The 23,130-nt window shown below is 35.7% G+C and overlaps 1 long non-coding RNA gene across 1 annotated transcript in view; it reads left to right on the forward strand.

Annotated features, from left to right (window-relative positions):
• The window catches only part of LOC136374388 (uncharacterized), a 406,287-nt gene extending 383,889 nt beyond the window's left edge, over positions 1–22,398 (forward strand). Inside the window, exon 3 of the long non-coding RNA XR_010745898.1 lies at positions 22,358–22,398. This is a non-coding gene — a long non-coding RNA (uncharacterized lncRNA). The remainder of the gene's footprint in view (positions 1–22,357) is intronic.
• Positions 22,399–23,130: the final 732 nt, after the last annotated feature.

The following is a 23,130-nucleotide window of genomic DNA, read 5'->3' on the forward strand; positions in this document are numbered from 1 at the left end:
AGACACATTCTCATGAAAACAAGGAGATTGAATAGACCTGCAAAAGAAATGTTCTTTTTATGTTTTGAAAGGTACAACCTGCAGAAGGAAATGAATGTAGCATTAATGTGCTGTAGGAATTGTAGACCTGTACTGATGCACTAGCATCCATTATCCAGTTCTCTGCAACTGAAAGTCACTTTGATCAAAGGTCATTAGGACCAAGATGCAGGTCTTAGCTGTTCTTGGAATTTTTTCTTATAGAAACAGTCAGTGCTAATTCTGTTAAGCATCAGTTTATTTTGATTAACACTAAAATGAAAGGACTTTCAAATATCTCATTTTTTTCCAGATATTTTGGAAAGGATTAAGTTCAGTTACAGATGGAATGACCAGTCCCTGTTTATTGTGCCTAAAACCATGTCTTCATGAACTTCTTTGCTAACTAGATACAATATAGCTGTCAAGAAAAAAAATACTTAACAGGTAATGGTATTGGGATAAACCCCAGATGTCAGTAACATATGTACATCATAATGTCATTTTCATTCTATTGTCATCACACACCACTCAGGAAGTGGCAACAAACCCCAAGTTACTAATATCAGTGAATAACTTTAACTGCGTGATGTGTGATTGATAGCAACTGCTCATAAACTATAGACATGAAAAAAACTATATGCATTCATTGTAATCCCAGACTGAGAAAAATATGAGCTAAAAAGATATGAAAGAGAAAGGTTTTGTTATGTATGAAGCATTAGATATTCAGTCTTCTTGTACACACTTTCATATTAATGCAAGTGAATATCTTCAAATTATGAAACAATGTGAAAACTGAAGAAAAATAGGAACCCACCTTAGCACTTTCAGGCAACCATCATATTATTTTCTTTCATGGCTTTTCAAATGCTTCATCAATATCAATTATAATCTCATTTATGAAAGTCAAGTACAGCAATCATTAGACAATCACCAGAACTGCACATTCTCCCTGACAGGTACTGGAACTAATAGAATTGGAAGAAATTTAGAAACATTTTGCTTCTGATAAATGTTTATTTGGATATTCATCTAGTTGACACAGCTTTGTTTCAATTTCAAGTTGTCATTCAGAGAAATTGATTTGTCCACAGGCAAAGAGCAAGCCTAATTACAAACTAATCGTGTCAAAGAATAAGAATATCTATGATACCTCTGAATGATGGTAAGCAGAGATGGACCATGTCAAGATGACAACCCAAACCAATTTTGTTTGACACCAGAGTGGAAGACAAAAACAGTGGGGTTCTTCTACATCTGTACTGATAGGTACATAACATCTTGTGAGATATACTAGAGCATCCAAAATAGGAGGCCAGTAGGTACAACACAGATGTCACAGGAAGTCACCATTCTTCTCGACTGACAGTAAGTAGCTAGGCACAATACCTGGCAGTGCCTGAAACAGTCCTTACTAAATGTATGTAGGCAACAGAATTATATATGTGTCTACATTCAGGAGATGAGTGTTTTTGCTATTCTGCCAGATAAGTGGTTCCACATTCAAGATGCATAGAATACCAGCAAAGTCTTATGAATTTGTTTATTCGTAAGGGAGCTCATCCCTTGCCCTAATTTCTTCCGTGAAGTGTCATTCTACATGCCAGGAATTTTTCTACAGTACTAAGAGAAAGGCCTCCTACTGTAGCTTGCTGGTCTAGGCATCAAGGCCTCTACTGAAAAAGCCCAAGAAATGTGGAAATCCATAACCTGTTTGGTTCTGTTCTGAGCTCATTCAGAATCCATGTCCCATCAACTCCATCACCAGTCTTTCTAGCTGCAATAGGCTGCTTGGAATAATTAAAATACCTCTTATGAAATGTCAGTACTCACTCATGATATGGCAGGGAATGAGTGTACAAGCACATGTACCAGGAAAAAAAAAAAAAGAAAAAAAACCCAATCACAAAACCACCTAGCAGAAACAGTAGAGGTGGAATAGATGTACAAATATAAACCATGTATCATGTTCAGGTTCAAACAGATGAATCACCAAGAGGATTGCTTAAAAGCACTAAGTCTAGTATCTTTGTTCAAGAATTTCGAGAGCTGAAAGCTATTGTTGCTGGAGAGGTCTGATAGAAAAGTACATCCTACTTTTTGGCATCAAGATATGAGAACAGTCACACTGGCTGCAAAAACTTAAAATTTCTCAAGATTCTATTAATCTAAAATACTTTTGACCCAAACATAATCCACTTGTCATTCATTTTCCTTTTTCTGAGCTATTATTTCACTTCATTCAGGGCCAGATATGCTCGCAAATGTATTTACTTGAATGAGGATTTGCTTCTTATTTAAGTACTTTGCTTTACTTCTGCACATGCTGACACTTTCTTTTTATTACATTGACTGGTAATCATGATCTTTCCCTAGTGTCTCTATATTCTCAAAGATGATTAAAAAAGCCCTAATGCACTGAGAAGAAATGCTTTAAGAAGCTGTTTTCTCATCTGAGTTCTTGGACAACCAGGAAAATCAACAGTAATTAGGAACATTACTGAGCAGTGGAATTCAGAGATTAGTATAGATAAATTATTTGAACAGTATTTAAATTATAGTTAGCCTGTATCAAACTTTTCCAATACATTCAAGGGTACTGGGTTGGGTGTGCTGTGCTGGAAATGCAGGAATTACATGTGTCATGGGATAGATCTTTGGATGTTGGAGGCCAGAAGTTATGCACATAACACAGGGCTTTTTTTGTAGATGAATACATCTTCCAGCTGAAAAGCTTCAATTTCTTATTTTTGCTCTGTTACAGGGCCTTCTATTGGAAATTGGTCCACCTTAGCCAGCAATGCCTGTATTTTATTCAGCAATTGCTTTGAAAGCAGTGGCCTGTAGTCAAGCTTCCAAGGCAACTTTACTGTTCAGACTACCTTCATTACTGACTGTAAAGGTGCCTTCAATGCTCAGGCAAAATCAAACCCATCATTTGAGATAATTTTGAAGATCTGAAGCTCTGAACCTTTTGATTGTTCATCTGTCTCCCCTTATCTGTGCAATTTTTGTAGTGTGGATGGACTCCTGTCCCTATTATAAACCTGGCACAGACAGGAGGTTTGGCTGGGGCTGCTGATGCTCTGGCAGGGTAGCCAGCCCCCAGCAGCCTCCTCTGATTGCATCTGTACAGTCAGCTCGGCAGCAAGCACACAGCTACCTTTTCAGTTTTCATCTGTAAGTATTTGAAAGCCTATCTGCCTCAAGGACACACAAACAAACAAACAAACAAACAAGAAAACCCCCACAAACTAAACAACCAACCAGCCAGCCAAAAACCCAACCTCAAACCAAACAAAAATGTAGCATTTTTTAAGACGAAAAACTATGACACTTGTATTCTGGTTGAAATAGGGTTTATATCCACTTTCATTCAGAATTGAAACAAATGGGAAAAAGCTTCACCCAAATATATTAACTTTTCAGATAGGTATATAATTTGCCTAATGTAATGTACATGTGTACACCCAGAAGGCAATTATACATAGGTTTACACAATTACCTGAATTAAATATTAGAAATCCCTCTTGCCCTGAGAATGTTCTTTCAGATGCTCTAACATAATTACATTCAGTTGAAAGTATCTGTAGTTTTACTGTTGGATAAATTGGTTTATTGCCAACTTTGAAATCATTGAATATTATTCCTGTTTCTTCCTCTGTGTGAATCCTTAATTTATATTCCTTCTTGCCAGAAACAAATTGAAATAGATGTGCTGAACACATGGATATGAAGCAGTCTGCCCAGCAGTAATTGCTTCATGACAATTTTGAATTCTTCCAGTACTTCTCCCTTTGGGATGCTTTAGTGGTTTGGATAGCATTACTAAGAGAGAGACAAAGTACTGTCTCGAGCTAGATACTATTAGCGCAGACCTGATAAAATCTAAACATTTTTGAAACAATTGTTCTCTGAATAATTAAATGGATTCTGAAAACCTCCAAATATTACTGATTTTTACTACACTTTAGAGTTTTTAAAAGATCACAAAAGAATTCCAGTCTTGGAGAAAAGTCAGCTTTCTGCTGACACTGGAAATATTTTATGAGCAGAAGATATACAGGGCAGGCAACAGTTCTTTTTAATACATTTGTTTTCAATATTGTCCATTAATATATGTCCATTCATAAATAATTACATAAATGGTGCATATAAATAAAATCTTTCTTAAATTAACTTTTCAGATTTTCTTTCCATTTAACAGAAATTATATAGTCAGGAAATTCTCTTGTTTAGATTTCAATAAAAAACAATATGCAAACACTCAGTCTCTAAATAAGTAAATAACTAAATACCATCTGTTAATAATTCTTGTACATCAGCTATGCATTGTTGTGCAAAAAAATAATAAATTTGCCAAGAAACTGCAAAATAAATTCAATAGAGAATTTTTCAAAAAATCTCTTAAAAAAAAACGACTTTTCTGTTTCACTAAGCAAGCTTTACTAAAATTTCAGCATTTTCACGTTTAATGCTTGGACATAGCCAGTATATCATTGACCTTGTAAATCCAGCCTTGCCATCACTGCTGGACTCAAAAGTGGATATAATCCATTTTATAGCAGACCTAGTGGCACATGCTTTGCTTTCCCGGTCTTTCTGTGGATGCAGAGGGACCACTGGGCTAGGATTTCTGGGTTTTCAGTCTCCTGATTGTTGTGCAAGCATGTTTGGGCAGTACATCTCTAAATGGCTGTACTGCTTCTCTATGGGGAGAGTGTTGTAGGGGGTAGCCATAATTAAACCAATTGTGAACACGAACAGACAGTTATCATGTTAACCTTACACCTTCTCAATATATATCCTCTTTAATATTAATTTTAACCTTGTATTTAGAGGTTTTTTTGTTTGTTTTTTTTTTTTTTTTTTTTTTAATAAAGAAGGTGATTTTTTCTTTCCCTTTCAAAAATATCTGGAAATATTCCTGGGAATTCTAAAAATAATTAATTACATATTAGCATAAAGGGTCTTCTTAAGCCAAATAATCATCTCTAGTTGCATTTCAATTTAAGCCAAATGTTTCAGAAAACCTGGGATAGGTTATAAATCACAGTTATGCTGGGACCACAGTATACTGGAAGAGACACTTTAAAAGTAATAATAAATTACATACCTTCTGTTACACAAGCTGAAAATGTGGTTTAAGAGATGCAGATTTGGGTAGCTAGGTTTTCTTCCTTCACACTTCCTCACTCCACAGGCCAAAAATGCTGAGCACAGTCTAGCTGTAATTTTAATACTGTTATTGAACATTTAGACTATGAACTATTTTAAGATACTCCTATAACAATAGACAGAAAGAGACAGAAAGCTGTAGAACAGTGACACAATAGTCATGGAAAAGGCTTCTTATATTTAATCATCTGTTTCTCAGGTTCTTATCACCAATAAAGAACCTGCGAAAATCACCTGCACTCCCAGAGGTACAATATCTTTCCAGGGAAAGTATTTGCACAGAGGAACACTTTGTAAAATGTTATCTGAATACAAAGCATGGGGAAGAGACAAGGCACAGAATTTCTAGTGCCGAGGTGGTGCTTGGGGACTTGGACAGTGCTGAGTGTAGAGCTTCAAGTAAGTGTTTGTCAGCGTTCAGCTACTAAAGCCCTATTTTCAGGAATTTCTCTCTTTAGAAGTTATGAATTCATTTTAATGTAAAAGTTCTCCTGACAAAACAGTCTCTTGTTATAAGAAATATATCTTTGAAAGATGATTGACACTTGCAAACTATAAAAGTTCAACAAAATATAGAAAAATGTGTAAATGTAAGAAATTTACGGTAGAAATACATATTGAAAATGTTGGCATTACTTTTAATTTTAAAAAAGAAAAATATTTCAAAATAATCCAAGAATTAAAAATTACCTTAATGAGTCTGGTCAAATCAAGTTCACCAGTTCAGGCTATCCTGTTTCTGAGCATTTATATCTGACTTCCTATAATTAGAGAGTTTTCAGTTGAAGAGATAATGTGGAAGTCTGGTTAATAAGTATTAATTCCAGTTCAAGAGGATTTCAATCTGCACATAGCTTATTAAGTCTACAGCTAAAAGGATTCCATTTTGATCATTTAGTCTGATTATGTGCATAGTGGAGGCCATTGAATTTTGGTATATCAAGATATCCATACACAGCCCAGATGTGTAATCTGAAAATATATTTGGGAATGTATGATTATTTATGTCAGTGTATCTCCATTTTCCCATTTACAACTCCTTTTCATGTCAGACAAAAATCTGAATGAGATTGACTCACTGCCTCTAAAATGCTATTTTGGGTGGTACAGTATAAGTATAAAATAAAATGGAGTTTTAAATAACTTAACAGTCAAAATAGAATGCATCAGTAATGCTTTGTACTTGAAACTTCTATGTGCCAGATTAAATAAAAAAAATCTCTTTTACTGATGAGTTCAAAAGAATACCAAGGTTAAAACTCACTAAATATAGAAGTAAAAGAATGGGCATTTTTATGTTTAGAATTAAATCAGTCCTTAAAATTACAGTTCTATAACAATGTCTAGTGGTATTTCCTTTGGATTTTTATTAATATATGGTGTTAAATGTATTAGTTATTCACTAATTCATCTATTTATAAATCAGACCACCTATCTGGAGAAAATGTCCTTTATTTATGCTTCCCCATTCCATATGCAAGGAAAGCCACTAAAAATAGTTTGCATCTGGCAAGTTGATCACTGACAATAGAAGGTTTAAACAGCAAGACATCTCTCTGCTTTCCGTAAGGTCTAGCAATTTTGTTCCCTCTGCGTACACTGTTTGATATTTTCAAGCATTATGAATCCCACACTTTCTTTTTGCTCTGGGAAACTGACTACATTATTACTAATATTTAATGTGTCATAGAAAGCAAAAAACATCCCTGAGAATGCAGAAAACTTATACAATTTGTTTAAAATAGTCTTTCAGATAGGGTTTTTCCAAGCAAACTCTTTTTAAAGTCATTTAGTACCTAATTTTTTAAGGTACAATAATATTGTTAAGTTGTTTTTTTTTTTTTTCCACCAGCCAAAAATTGTAACAAGGATGTAATTCCTGATTATCCTTTTTGAAAATTGAGGTTTTTTTGTTTTATTTTGTTTGCAACGACTTTACGTTTGCCACTAGCGTGGTAAAACACTGCCTTCAGGAGCCTGCATAGTCTTGTCTCAGTCCTTTATTTTTTAATAGGAAATTTAAGATTTGAACTAAGGAATAGATTCCCACAGAAAACACTGAGAGTAATGAAGCAAGAGGCATTGTATTATTTACAACACATTCATCTGTCTTTAATCTCAATGAAAGATACCTCCTACTACAAGCCAGAAAAAACCTACAGTCGGCATTTTCAGCAGTTTATTCTAGATTGAATAGTTTAAAGAGGAGCTTGAGGAATGCAAAGACTACAGCAAGGGATGGTTGGATCAAGCAGCAGGTGCACAGTTTAGTGACAATATCAGCATGCTTTGACTAAGCAGGCTATTGAAATTATCTCTTGTTATGCATAAATGTGAGGAATTACAGTGGTTCTGCTCAAATGGAGAGTCATCTTACAGGATTGTGTTCTTTTGCCCATTTGGTGAAATCAGTCATCAACTGACTCTGTCAGTTGCTCTTTAGAGAATGTCCTACCAGCTGCTGGCATCCACTCCCAAAACCAGCAGGAACTCCCTGGTTTTATAACTACCTGTCCCTCTTCCCAAGCCCACAATGCAGAGGGAGAGGGCTGAGATGGTTGCCTGCACCATGAGGAGTGGAGGGAGACGACTGCTGTGTGAGGGGCACTGTACCAACTGCTCATCCAAACAGTGTTGCCTCTGCCCTATTCAGAGGCACAAGTGGAACAAGAACCTCTTGCAGGACCAGGCAACCCTCTGGAAAGTAGATGAGATCTCAGGGTCAATGATGAGGGTGCTGAGGAAATCGCACAGATTAAGAACTACTTTGAGGCAGCTTCTACTGAAATTTAACCATGTTCCCCATTCCAAGCCTTGATGGTCCTGACTGGCCTCCCCTGTGGTTCCCACCCATGCCTTCTTGGCCCTAGAGCCCCAGAGCAGCTCTGTTCTGTGCACCTAGACCTTCCCTGAGCTAAGCTGTAGGTATAATCTTTTCTAGTCCTGTCTCCTGAATAGCCTCAAGCCAATGTTGAAGGAAATCTCTTCTCTAGTCCTGATTCTGGTCCAGTTCCTGCTCTTGCTCCTGACTGGTATTCCTGGATAGACCTTGGTTTGATTTAATACCTCAATTTGTATTGGTATGATTGAGCACTGCTCAGAAACTGGTTCAGTCATCAACCCAGGATTTCTCAGGTGCCAAGGACAGCACCCCACAAGCACCATCATGGCCTGTGCTGGGTTCACGCTCAGTGCCCAGGTAGACAGAACAGTAAACTCATTTTTATAATTAATCTCATCTTTCATCTTTCTGCAGCTCTGCTCCCAAAATCAGAGCTGTTTATTGATGTCTTTCTTGGCAAAGTGAGAAGACACCATCTTGATCTGATGTCTGGGAGGGTGTTGCAATTTGATACTTTTCACCCTGCTACAAACATTGAGAGTCTCTGCTGCTCCCTAATTCCCTACTGGCTGCGGAAGCCACTGGAGCATGACTGGAGTGTGCTGAACATGTCCTGGAACTCCTCCTGTTTGGAGGTGAAGCATGACATGTTATAATTCATCCATGAGGCTGAAGGAAAAGGAGGGGGCACATAGGAAGAGGGCACACCACAAGGGAAGAGATGCCATGATTACCGCTTAAGCTTACGTTACATTCCTGGACTTCTAGTTTTATTGACTTATTAAAAACCTACAGTCAGCATTTTCAGCAGATTATCTCATCTGCTTATTCTGCTGAACTATTTTTGGAGAATTTCCTTTGTTGTTTAACTTACATTAGCCTTTCAGTGCATTCATTCTGCTCCAATTCTGCCTTTTTCCACCTTTTTATGCCAAATATCTAGTTTGTGTAAGTTCAGTCTTGGTCTTCTTACACTGATTGTAGATGTCGATGATAGTAGTTCAGTAGCCTGTTTTTCTTAATGCTTCCATTGCTGTTTTAGCTTAATTGTGGCTAAATTTGCCAAAAGCTTTTAAATACATGGGTATATATATATATAAAATAGGTTAAATTAAAAAAAAAAAAAACCTGCAACATTCAACTTGGCTAAACCTAACTTCCCAAAATCAAATGCTTTAGAGTAAACAAGATATTATATTAACACGTGCATGTGTAAGAGAAGATCTTGGTAACTAATTCACTTTTTTGAAGTTGCAGGCTTTTTTCACTGTAGACTGAGGCTATGTATTTTTTGCTTTAGGAGCCAGATACTCCAATTCTTCACCTTACACATATGCTAATTTTCTTCAGAGAGAGAGATAAACTGCCATTTGGAGCTCCAGAGAAAGATCCAATTGCCCTGAGAAGATACCTTACTTCGGAACTGTTTGTACTGCTAGAAATAGGTAGAATTTGAACCAGGTTTTACTTTCTCCCTTTTGGGCAATCACCCAAACTTATGCCATGACCTCTAATCTCTCCAAGAAATCACAAATCCTTGGTATCAGACTCAAAAGCAAAACTGTCTAGGTCTGTAAAGCAGACCACTCATTATTCAGCTGCCATTTTCCTAGAAGAAGACTACTGAAGAACAAAAGCAGTTTCAGAGCACAAAGAGCTCTCATGCTTTAAACTGCCTCATATCCAGGCTTTGCTCCACTGGAATGATTCCCCTCCCTGATAACTCCTAAGAAATGATGCTTCTGCTAAGGCAGGCACATCAGCTTAAATAAAACTCAGGGTAATAAACTCTGGGTTGCCAATTATTTTTCTCAGGTAATCTGGCATACATTTGTAGATTTCTGGGTTGAGGCTTCTGGCAAAACTTTCTCTGCTGCACTGTTTGTGGATCTGAATCTACTATTCCTTCTCTTCATCCAGAAGAGGAAAAAGGTGAATATGTTGTCTGCCAAGGTCACTGTTACCATCTCCCCTTCTTTTGCCACACGCTGATACTTCACAGGAAACAGGAGCGTGGTGGAGGAGCTGGTGTTAATCTGTTGATGCAGTGTATGCCTTCAATTCCCATTACTCACCTGTGCATGGAAAAAGCATTTTTTGCACTTTGACATACCTTCCTTCTCACTGACAATGGTACAGCTCAACTTAAGTGCAAACTTACAGTCTCTTTAACTTACAGTCCACACAAAATTACTTTAAACAGAGGTCACCTTTCTTTCTCTTCACTTTTCAGCCCTCATCCATTATTTACTCAATTCTTTCTCTCTTGGATCAATATCTTCAGGCTAAAAACTTAAACTGTGAAAGTTCAGCTGTTTCTCATCCATCTGTGTTCCTGTTTTCTTTGAAGACCTGTGTTGTGACTAAAAGCTAGTTTTGAAAATATATCTAAATTTTCAAATTAACTAGAAATAGCAGTTGATTCTTTGTTTATATTTAGATATATATTATACTTAATTATATTTAATTAATTTAGGTAACATAGATGGGCACTCAGTTAGAAGAGAGGATCAGGCACCACTAACATACTTTTAAGATGAAACTCTTGAAGTCGTATAAGTTTTCTTTTCCTTCTTTAGGCTTCACAAATGTCCACATTACCAATCTGAGAAACAAATAAATAATTTCTTTCCCCTCAATATTTCTTTTCTTCTTACTGACATGTTATGTTTAGACCTGTTATTACATTACTCGCATTGCTGCTAGCCCAGAGACTGATGTCTTGCTTTTGTTGGTAACTACTTCCATCCAGTCAGTCAACCACAGCCATATCAAATCAATGGTCAGCCTAGCTAGGATGTGGGAGCACAGGGCAATCAGCAGTTATTTTCTGTTCAGGGATGGATGCTTGGGAGCAAAACAGAAGCAGCACTATTGATGTGTTGCTGAATTGGAGCTGTATATTTGTGTGGAACCTATATATTTATATGAATTCTGCAAGGCCAGCTTTCCTAGGGAGAGGTTAAACTGCTGCAGATATCAGGTTGGTTCTTTGAATCACCCAGTGATTCAACCATCAGGTTGGTTCTTTGAATCACCCAGGTTATTTCTGAACTTAAAAAAGACACATACTTTGATGTTTAGCTATTTGTGTTTGGTGACTTCAGATCAGAGATCTTGTACCTGTGGGATGCACTGAGACACAAGATTTCCTATGGCATTTCATAACACTAAAGACACTGAGGGATGCAGGTCAATATTCATCAGTAAGCACCACAGAATTTATCACTGACATTCATATTGCCTGAAAGAAATTTAAATGCTCTGCCAGAAAGAACTGTCTCAGAAATGAAAATCAGAGAGGAAAAATTTCTGTGAAAAACTGTTTTTTAAAACTTCATAATCTGATTAGAAAATAAATTTCTAAGAAGATACTGGAAAATTTATTCTTTTCAGTTATATGCTTTTGATGTATTTTCAACACAGTAGCTTAGATAAAACTTGTGGAACCAAAAGTAAACCTAGAGAGGAAGAGAAAGCAGCAACTGGAGAGAATCTCTGTGTTGCATTTTTATTTATAAGGACACAAGCTGTGCTTTTGTTTACAGTGAAGGAATGGAGACAAGGACATCTAGTTTCTTTACTGCTCAACACTTCCTTTTTTAGTCAGTAATACAGTCTTTGATGTGGGATTGAGTCAGATATCAACAGCAGATTTTACATTTTCTCAGTCTGTTTCTGGGTGCATTACAATGTTATGATTAGATGACAGCTTAAGTTCTTTTCCAAATTATAACAGCATGGTCCTTCTTCCTTGTCCCAACACATACTAGATCCCACAGTGGGATGGTTCTAAAAGTGAGCTCAAGATGCAGTGAAACCAACTCATCAACAAAAATACGCTCACTTTTTGGAACAGGTTCACAAGGGGGGTCTTAAAATGTGTCAGTGCACAGCAACAGGTGACTCTAATATCTCCCATCTGCAGGCGTGATAAGGAACTGACTGTAAAAACTTCTGCATTAAATAATTTTAAATTGTGGCAATATGTCATTGAATTTGCTTTTCAGGAAAACTTAAGAACTACTTAATGTATTAGTATTTTGGGGATTTAGATAATCTGCAGACTATGTTTCTGTTAACAGAGAGTGGAATGACTGGAATGACTGGAATGACTGGAATTCTAGGTAGACTGACCTGAAAAAAAATACCGAGTTACTTCAATATCTTGACAATGGAAATTGTTTTAGTTCAGATTTATTTTCCAGAAAATAGTGATTTTTTTGCTACTTTCATTTTTGAAACAGCATACAGACAAACAGTAGAATAATGAACTGCTACAGTGAAATTGGGCCATAAATCAGGGCAATCTCAATGATTAAAAAAAAATTGAAAACCATTTTTTAGTCCATTTTATGGTCATTTTTTAGTGACCATAACTACTAGCATTCTTCCTCAAACCAAGTTCACACATCAGTTTCATGAGTTTCGGTTCAAATCCATTTCATTCTTCTATTCTTCTGTATGGTAGTTTTGTATAAAACAGAATTGTTGATTATAAATCTCCTACAGCAAAATGGAAAAAAAAAAAAAAAAAAAAAAGGGAAAAAAAACAACAGAGTAATGGATAAACGGTTTCAAGGGACAGTAATTTATATTGGACATCTGGACATCTGACTCATAGGAAGGAAACTAATACTAATCAGATGAAAATTCAGAGAATGAAGAATTTGCTTACTTTTACACCAACTGATTTATGGAACTTTAGCCTTATTTTAATTTTGTATTGATTACAAAGCCTTTGCATAGGTTAATGATAAAGGTTAAAACTCCTTCAATAAGGAAAAGGATTGAGAAGATGGATTTCTTCATTTAAAACAGGCATTATTGGCAATGCTGATTCCAGCACCCTAGAGCCTTGAAGTTATAATGAACATGTCTTATAATGAACATGGATTTAGAAACTATGGGCCAAGAAACCAATAGGAATAGATCTGATGAAGGTTACTGGGCTTCTCTCAATTTCAGACATAGTTATTTTTGGTGTCTGTATGGGAAATAAACCCAAGTCTTTTAGACACCTAAGACCTGCTATTTTAACAATATAATTTTAACATTAATGTTATTTATGCTAAAACTGACCTACAAGTTAAAAAAGTACATATTAGCTATTTCAACAAATGATGTTATCACTTTTTGGTTCTTAAGAATGTGAAACAAATGGAAATGTTTTGGTTTGTGACACCATTTGTTTGTGTTACATTAACTCATAAAAGCTTTGTTTTCTCAATGGAAATACTGAGTTCATTAATGTATAATGTGAAACAAATGCCACTGTCAGCTTGGAAAGAAAACTTTCAAATACTGGACTAGAGACTTAATGTCTGCTGCTCTTTTAGTTAAAATGACTTTCCAGATTTATGGTAAGATCACTGGTTACACTCTATTTCTTGTGTATACAAATTTCATAAAATATGCAAAGTTAAACATGATGTGTTGGATTAATTTCCTAATATATTGTTAACCATGCAGAATTTTCTTGGCTAATACCATTAGGCAGGTTTCTTAATGGATTTGTAACAATAACAGTAATACTTTGTTGTATGTGAGATTACTTGCGTCTTGATATTCCCTGTACAGTTAAAATTGCTGTTTGTGTTGGTTTGTGTATTATTACAATGATTGTTAGCATATACAAAGTAAAAAAAAAAAAAAAAAAAAAAGGGATTTTAGATCAAATTATTTCCTCCAAATAATTACCTATTACATATTTCAGAAAATTTCTTCAGCATTTTATCAGTTGGCTTGGCTTCTAAGTGAGTGAGCATGATCTCTCTGTTCCACATCATGTTGTAGCATACAGCTCAGGTTCAGCTTTTCAGCACTCGGAGTTCTCCTTGGGATCTAATACATGTTCCATGTGCTACTTAGGAACAGCAATAAAAACTCAGTGACTGCATTTCACTGAAAAAAATGACTGGCCAATTGCAGAGGTGGGACTTATGAAGACATTGTGAATTTGCTGCTAGGTTTTATATCACATTATAGAACTTTCCTATGATACTAAGGAACACTCCAAATTTAAGTGATTTTCACTGGCTATGTCTACATTTTCAAGTAACTTAGCGTGTGAGTTTTCTCTCCTGGTTTAGGTACCTCTTACCCACATCTCATGGACGTTTGTTCATGCCATGGCTGAGCATTAAGGAAAATGATCTTGGTCACTCCAAAATAAACTTCAAGTTCTGTGGATAATTCATTCCAGGGACTGCTTCCAAAAGGCAACACAAACCAGACGGCTGAAGGCTTGAGTTTCTCTGCCCTGCAGAGTCCCTCAACAGCAGCCTTTTTATTTTCAAACACTTTCCCTTGCCTGGATATCATATCCCAGAGCTTGTAATGCGTTCCTTCAGTTTCATGTTTTAAAAACACCACCTGGTGGGTTGCAGCACAGCCTTCATATTTATTTCGGACACTTTGAACTAAAAGGAAACAAACAAAATGATAACTGGATCTCTGAGCCTGGGACATCGCTGTGTGTGGCTTAAAAGACATGCAAGGCATTGTACCACGTAGGGGAGGTTTGTTTAGCAGTTTCCTCTAGGTATTGGTGTCTCTTAGCACAGCAGGCATAAGCCACTCAACAGCACTTTGCCTGAAGGATCTCCTTCTGGGGCACATATTGAACTATGTAAATGTAGCTGCAATGACGCTTTCTGTACTTGAATAGGAAACACTTTCATGAAGTACTGGCTTCTCATAAATGTTTGCACACATCAGATATTGGTGATTTTCATGGCAGTATGCAGCCCTTGATCCTGCCCTTCAACACCAGGTACTGAAACCAAAATTGATTGAAGGCAGGGGTTTAGCTATAGAAGTGAAAATATACTAGTACAGCTGAAAAAACATGAACTTTATCAATATTTCATTTTTTTATTATTTATTATTTATTTTCCTACCTAGAATTTTTGAAACGTTATCCATTTGCCACAGCTACATGATTCAACATTTAGTTTTGCATCAAAGATATAAAGCATAATGGTACAGGATATATTGGAAAACACTCACTGGTCACTCAGTGTTGAACATGTTATGCAACTAGGTGCAGGGTTCAAATTCAGATATCTACATCTGAGTATTCCTCCTCTGCATCCTTCTTCTTCTTCTGCATTTCCCTATTTGTCTGCATCCACTGTAATGCAAGCTGCTGTAACTAACTTTGATTCAGTTGTCTAAATAGAAGGGTCAAAATCACCAGAGGTTCTCTAAGATGTCCAAGACATCCTTAAAGGGTTTTAAAAGAATCAGGCTGCTTTTGGACCAGCAGCTGTATGCCAAATGTGATACCTCTCTTCCCTACATCTAAAATCCCTGTGGGCAACTATGTTTAACCAAATGAACCCAAGGTGTAAATGTAGACTAAACATATACTAAAAGCCAAGTGGAATGATTTGCCCCTTACATACCATCTCTTGTTATCTTCTTAAGCTCATCACTTCAGCATCAACACAATGCTACTTTATGATGCATTTGGGGAAGTGCTCACACTTGCTTGACATTTCTGACACAAACTGACTGTGTAAACAACACAGCAAAGAGATGAAATTTTGCTCTCCCAAAGTATAAACTGATTTGTAGTTTTTAAAAAAGTGTACTGAATTGTTTTTCATGGATGTATTTTAAGGACTCTGGCCTTCATATTTAAAAGTGATCTCATACAACTAAGAGAATGTAAACACATTTTTAGCTTGTCATGTTGCCTTTTAATTTTGATTTTTCACTGCTTTTGGTTTGATTCCTTCTTGCACAAGGTAAAGGGGCTGTAAAAGTCTTTATGAGAAAAATTCACTCTACTGTATGAAGATAATCAATTTCCCTATGGTCCAGGACAAATATTAATCATTGGATGCCATAAGTTAGGTGTCCCAATGGGCTCATTATTTTAATTTTTCACTATATTTATTTACCTCCCACCTCAAAACATCAGGCAACTGTCACAGGTAGACAAAAATAGTAAAGTAGAGACATCACTGTTTTGTCAAAATCTATTAATTTTGATTTCAAACCTTTGACACAATGAGACTGCACCCAAATTAAGACTTTAGACATAACAGAAAGACACAGGTTGATAGGAATAAACACTGTCCTACATAATGAAATTTCCATATCAGTGAAGGCTGTTTTCTGTGTAATTCATTGGTTTCATTGACAGGGCATTGGTGGAACAACACCTACGTGTATGTTCGTGTTACAGTAGGTTTCTGCAGCGGTGCCTGTGTCGCCAATTCTGGCCAGCCCTGGCACCACAGCAACAGAGAGGGTCTTGGCTTGCCAGGAGTGAAGCGTAGCTGTGGCAGGAGGAATGAAAGGAGGGACTCTCGAGGGGTAGATCCAAACGAGTTTATTGGAGGCTCCGGACGTGGAGTCCTCACCTCGGGACACCAACCTCAGAGACACCACGAGGGTCTTTGTGCAGCAACTTTTAACAGGGGGTGTTACACAGGGGAGGGTTCAACCAGGGTCCAATGGGGTACAGTAAGGGTGCGGCTCTTAACATAAAATACAGGTGAGATAACCATACAGGGAATAATGGGAGGGGGAAGCCTGGATCCAGCCCAATCACTCAACGCCTTCCCTGGAACTTTCTGGATGCAGGGAGAGGCCCCAGAGTGACAGACAGGACCAGGAGGTAATATACCCAATGATTGACATTATAACCGGGACTGGGGAAAACCATATAGGGAGGAACATGGGGGGGTTACATAGAACGACCCATTACAGAAAATCATATCCAACAAATCATGAACATTAAACATAAACACACCACCACAGGTTTCATAAGGAAAAAAGTCTTCTTTTTTAAAATTAATAATGCTGAATTCTCTTTCTTTTGTCATGGATCTTGTAGCAAATGGAGCTTCACTGAAAGACAAGTTTGAAGCATTAAGAAATTCTCCTGAGTAAGCTGATTTATAATTTATATATGGCAAAATTGTGTAATGTTATATAATTTATTTTTATTTATTATTAAAACACAAAGATCCCCAAAGTCTCATCGTAAAAAATGCTTGGAAATTCTGATATTTCTTTAACCTCTGTGGATCAACTATTAACTTCTCTTCATTAAATGAAAACTATACAGAATAAAGATGCACTTCTCACCAGGTTGACTCCTGACTCAATTCTCAGCAGAAATATCTCACATATTTCTCACTATGTAGTCAAAGAATAGCAAAGCAATGTAGGTTCATTCCTTCTGTACGATGTGTTAATTAAATCCAGTAGGATTTTTTGATTGTTCATAGCCAGTGCTGAATTGTGAAACACTTAACACTTACAGAATCACAGAACTGTAGAGGTTGGGAGAAATCTCTGCTGTCATCCACTCCAATGATACTGCTCTTTTCCATTTCACCAAAACTGTGTAACTCAAAGGAAAAAAATTGTATCAAATCATAAAAATGTATTTCCTGAAGAGAGTGAATACACACACTGCTCTACGTGTACTATAAAAAGGGCAGAGAGCATATGTTTTCCTTTTAGGGACATCCCCTAGGTTTTATAAGTATAGATGCAGACATAAAAAACATGGAAGCAGCCTCCAGAAACTAGTCCTTTTCCAGGTACCCTTCATGAGAGAGTTTCCACAAGTCTTTTCCTCCCCTCGTTAAGACTTTGTGGCCAATATCACATGAACTTCACATGGAAAAGTCTTTAAATAACAATAATTGAGTTAGTCCATTGTTTCTACTTTTCTTTCTATGCACTGGATACTCATAAATATTGTGTGACATATTTAGGAGTAATGGCTTAAATACTCTAGCTGGAGAATGATCTGACATATACTCAGTCGGGTTTTTTCTCTCACATAGCTACTGTTCTGTAGAGGAATATATATAAATATTTATTAAGTAGCAAATGGAAGTTTTCATAGGAACTACTACCTATAAACAAAAATTTTTCTGAGGTATTTAAGCACAGCTTTGTGATTTAGTTACTATGGCTATGTTGTGAAACATTTTTATGATACTGGGTATTTAGGAATAAAACCTGGTGAAAAAACTTCCATGAAATAAAAAGAGGGGACACCCTTTTGAAGCTTCCAGATGGCAAAATATTGGCCAATCAAATAAAAAGTTTTGGGAACTAATATGTTATTTTAATTTATGAAATGAAAATGCAAGGTAATGTAAAGTAAATACTTATTTTTCTTCTTTTTTCTTTTTTTTTCTTTTGTTAAAATGATTTAATGCTTCCTCATGAGCCTTCTCATAAATTTTGGAACAGAACTTCATCTAGTTATCAGGGGTTTTCTCCACAGTTTGTCCTTTAAAAGATCCCGACATTTCTATTACATATTAATTTAATAATTATTTTTCTACTAAGAAGAGTTTTGCCTGCAACTTCACAGTGCTGTCTTTTAAAAGAAATATTACAATTTTTTCCCATCTAAAATCCTGTCCTATCCTTTAAAAATAATTTTTTTCCTCTTATTTGAGGCTCATAGAAAAATCTGATTCTATAAAGCCATATTTTGAATTTTCCAGAACTTCATAAGAATGTTGCACATAGAGAAATCAAATTCTTCCTCTTCTCTAAATCTTGTCTGGGTTTGTGTCCAAGGTGATGTTGACAGAAGCTCATTTGGCACCTTCAGTTTTCCTGTGATAATTCTATGTTGGTCAGCAGACAGAAGATAACACAGGAAGGGTTGGATTAGGGTTAGATTGCTCTCACACAAACATCTTCTGGCTTGGTTTCAAGGTAGGCCATTGTCAGATGATGTTCCATTTAAAACCCTTAAAATTCTTCAAGTCCCAGCATGGCCCTTGCTAGGCAGGCATCTACTGACTCAAAGTCATAGCCCATTTTTGTAATATTTTGACAACCTCAATAGAAAACTTCTGTATCAAATGAAAACCTCCCATGACTATAGATTTTACTTTTCAAATCAAGGCTAAGGGTTCTTGCTGAATATTGGAAGGAAATACTATTGTTGCTGTAGGTATTCTGGAGAACGTGACAGGTCAGCTCTAAAAGCTGGCAGTACCATTGCCTCTCACATGTTTAAATATGTTTAGAACATGTTAAAAAGCTTTAGAAATACTCTGCAGCTGTTATAAAATTATGAGATGATGCAATACTAATCACAATATTTGCAGAAATTCTTTTGCTGATTATTTTTTCTAAACGAGAGAAGGACAATACTTTAAATTGCAGCTATTTACACATGATGCTGGGGCCATGTCTGTGATACTTGTCAGCTTTGCTTTATGTAGACTTATGCAAACATGGTATTTGGATTTTAATTCCCAAGCTATTTATCTTCTGCTCTGTTGAAATTAGAAATTTCATCAGAAAAAAAAATTCCCTCTGAATCAGGGACTTCTGAATTTTACCATTTTTCCAGTCAAAATATTAGTTCTAGTATGATTTTATTACTAAATTAGACATTTATTTGAGATAATTTTAAATACTTGGAAATTTAATTGTCTTTTCTGTAACATAATTCAAGCTACAGTCATGTGAGGAGGCTAAAACCAGAAAAAGTTTGCTTTCTTTCAGGTTTGTTCTGCTAAAAATTATTGATATCTCTCATTCCAAGTGCGCTGTGAACTATGAAAGTTAAATTTACATTAACAGGAAACGATAATTTCTGTTACAGATTCTGATATATGAAAAATGTATATGAAAAATGTAAATGGAGTATATGTTTAAATATATAAATCTTTTAACTCCTTATTCAAAATGAACAACAGAACCTACTAATTTAGATAAAAAGGATAGGCTAGGTGCCGGAATTAAAACTATAGTTACACTTATTAGAATTACCTAAAAAACCCTAGTAACATAGCACAGTTTTGTTGAAATAGGCTACTTTAAAGGAGTGTTTTTCTTTTCAGTGATTTTTTCATCAGATGATATCTATACATATTTTTGGACTTCTTATTTCAATAAAGTCAAAGTGAGGCATAGACCTATGGGGCGGAATAGGTAACAGGTTTGCTGTATGATTACATTACAATTCTAATAGTGTATTTTTTTAAGATTGGAGATTATACATAATGATTTACAGCATTTTGTTTGGTCAAAGGAAAATAAATTAGTAGGTTTGAACTATTTTGTAACACTGCTTTCATGGGAACTTCCAAAGTCTGCATCTTTTATTTGAGGATGGAAAGAAGAGAAAAAAAAAATCTATCAAAAGAAATCTCTATTTTCCATAATATTGTAAATTTAATTTACACTAGAAATTACACCTGACTGTCCAGTCATTGATTATTATCTAGTCACATTGTCTTCAGCTTCAAAATGCATTCGGCGGAAGCTGGTTATTTCTTCACCTGCAAGATCTAGGAATATTTTTCATTTTTATATTCATTGCTTTTTATAATTTATGTTCTATGTAAGACCCTATCTTTCACTACTCTGATAGCATATCTGTAAATACACTGGAAAAATCTACTTTGTTATACCTATAGCACTTACTGAACTCCTTTGTTGTGTAGGCAAGAGTTGAATTTTTCACTGTCTACTGAAATTAGTCTTTTTAAATATGAGAAGATCTCACTAAAACTCTGAAAAAAATATGAAAACTATTTTTTTTTCCTTTTGCTTTACTGAAAAAAGCTTCCCTGAAAAAAAAAAAAAAAACCCTTGATATACTGTGATAGTGATGATCCACTCAAAATACTTTCAGTGGAGCATTGGTTGACTGATGTTTTTCTACACAGGTTACTGAAAGTACATGATGAGGAAAAGTTGTATTCCCTCTTTCTCAACATCGGTTGTGTCCCTCCTCCTTCTTGTATGTCTACTTGCATTGTACTCATACAGCTAATTTTTACAAATTCTAAGCAAGAGAATAGGAATAATAAATCCACACGAAATAACAGGTACACTGTTTAGTACAGCAGCAAAGATTAATTCATTCTAGCAGGTTTTTTCAGAAAGCATACAGCAGGTTTTTTCAGACAGCATGTTTGACTTTAGCTGGCTCTTCCCTTAATGCTTTTTTTTCAAGGCTGCAAGAAGGATATTTGAGTACATAGAGCAGAAGTTCACAAAAAAGCAGCTTTCAAGCTGCTTTTAGAGGAAAGAGTACTTTTAATGAAAGCACCAAAAAAAAAATTGTTCTTTTTAAGAATGACTGTCCTCTGCAGCTTCTGTAAAACCAGCTTTACAAAGAACACCATGACTAAAATATTTATACTCTGTTATAGTCACTTTGAATAATAAATAAAAAGTTCACTAGTTTATTCATCTTTCCTAATGATACAGAAAGGAAAGAAGCACATAAACAATGAATACTGATGCAGAAACCCAGACTGTAAAATCAATATATCAGCTCAGTAGAGCTGAGCTTCTTTCTAACGCTGCTGTTCCAGCACTAGAGTTTACCTTCTGAATTATATATGTATTGACCTAATTACATAAATATTGACTTTGCTTTATATGAAGCTTTTTTCAGTATCGGTGTAATTACAATGTCAATATTTGTTGTATGTATTAATACTGAATTTAGACTTGTTAATTTTGATTGATAGTGGCATGCCACAAGTTATTATATGAGATAAGACAGTCTACAAGCATGCACAGCAGATACAAGCAGCTGACAATGCTACCAAATTTCAATGTGTCTCCAAGACCTTCTGTTTCTGGTGTTTAACCAGGTAGAGGAAATATAACTGGTGATGACACCCTTGCTCCATAGAAGTAGTGTTTTGACGTGGAAAAATATTTACCCTGGTTAAAAAAAAAAAAAAAAAAAAAAAAAAAAAAAAAAAAAAAAAAAAAAAAAAAAAGAACAAATATTCAGCTGGGAACTCAGTTAAAGGTTTCATGTTTAAAGTTAGCTTTAGCATTTTTTCTTATAATGTTGTAAAGTCTGTTTCAATTGTGCCAAAATGGAGGGTTTATATAGCAACAACTATATTTTTCTGCATACCTTCCATGAGTTATACATTATTTTGCAATAATATTGGGACCCAGATACAAGGAATTTCACATTAAATTATTTCCTTTTTTCTTCAAATCCAAGAAATACGTGAGCAGTGGACTTTTAGGTACTACTGGGACTTGCATAACTGTTCATTTCAGTCTGCAAATGTTTGTTGAGATATATTTCTACAAGAACAACTTTGTTCAGAGCTGGCAGACCTCAAAAGTGCTTTCAACGATGAATAGCCATATAGTATAGTGAATATTTCTAGATGCAATTATAGAGCATTTGAATTTGGCAGTAACATGAGAATTAGAAACCAAACTGTGACAGTCTGTGTGCTGAGGATATTTAAATTTTTTCTAGCTATAATATGTTGCCAGTAGTGACAAGGCATGCATCATGCTGTATTTTCTTATTTGTCTCAGCAGGGATGCCAGACAAGACGAACCTCAGTGACGCAAAGCAAATCCATCAAACCAACGATGGCAGCACTTTAGACACAACTTTAGGCACAACTGGAGCAGGATGTACAGCAATGGCCAGTTATGTGACATTTATGCTGATTAGTTTGGTAATACTGTTTCTCAGTCTTTGGTAACTGTTTATTTCTGGCTTGATATATGTGTCTCATTGTCATCTATTTATCCCCGTTCACAAGCCTGGAATAAGGGATCTGGTGAATATAGCAATATTTATGGTATCTTGTATAAGATCAGCCACTGATCATAGCCCTGAATATTAACAAAGAGTTTTGTGTAATTTTTTTACCTGTGTTTTTTAAAAACACCTCTATAGTCATAAAGTCATGTTTTCTTTTTTAATACTTTATGTTGAAAGTAAATTGTCTATGATAATCTTTCTCTTAAAAGCAATTTGTATAAAAAAGAGTATTACCCAGTTTGACCAGGTCCCTGAAGATCATCTAGACCAACTCTGTGCTCATAGCAGACTCACTCCATGCAAGTTTCCTAAGGCCAAGAGTTTGGTTTGTATTGGAATGTCTCCAAGGATGGAGACTCTACTGACTCCCTGGGCTAGCTGTTCCAGTGCTTGAGCACTCCTAGCAGACATTTTTTAGCTATTGTACTTTGATTTGTGCCTCTTGCATATTGTGCCCACTGAGTCCTGTCATGGCACCAGAGACAAGAGTTTGACTCCATCTTCATAACTCTCTTTAACAAGTATTTACACATTTTCAAAA

Source organism: Sylvia atricapilla, chromosome 2 (genome assembly GCF_009819655.1).
Source record: "Sylvia atricapilla isolate bSylAtr1 chromosome 2, bSylAtr1.pri, whole genome shotgun sequence".
NCBI classification, from domain to species: domain Eukaryota; kingdom Metazoa; phylum Chordata; class Aves; order Passeriformes; family Sylviidae; genus Sylvia; species Sylvia atricapilla.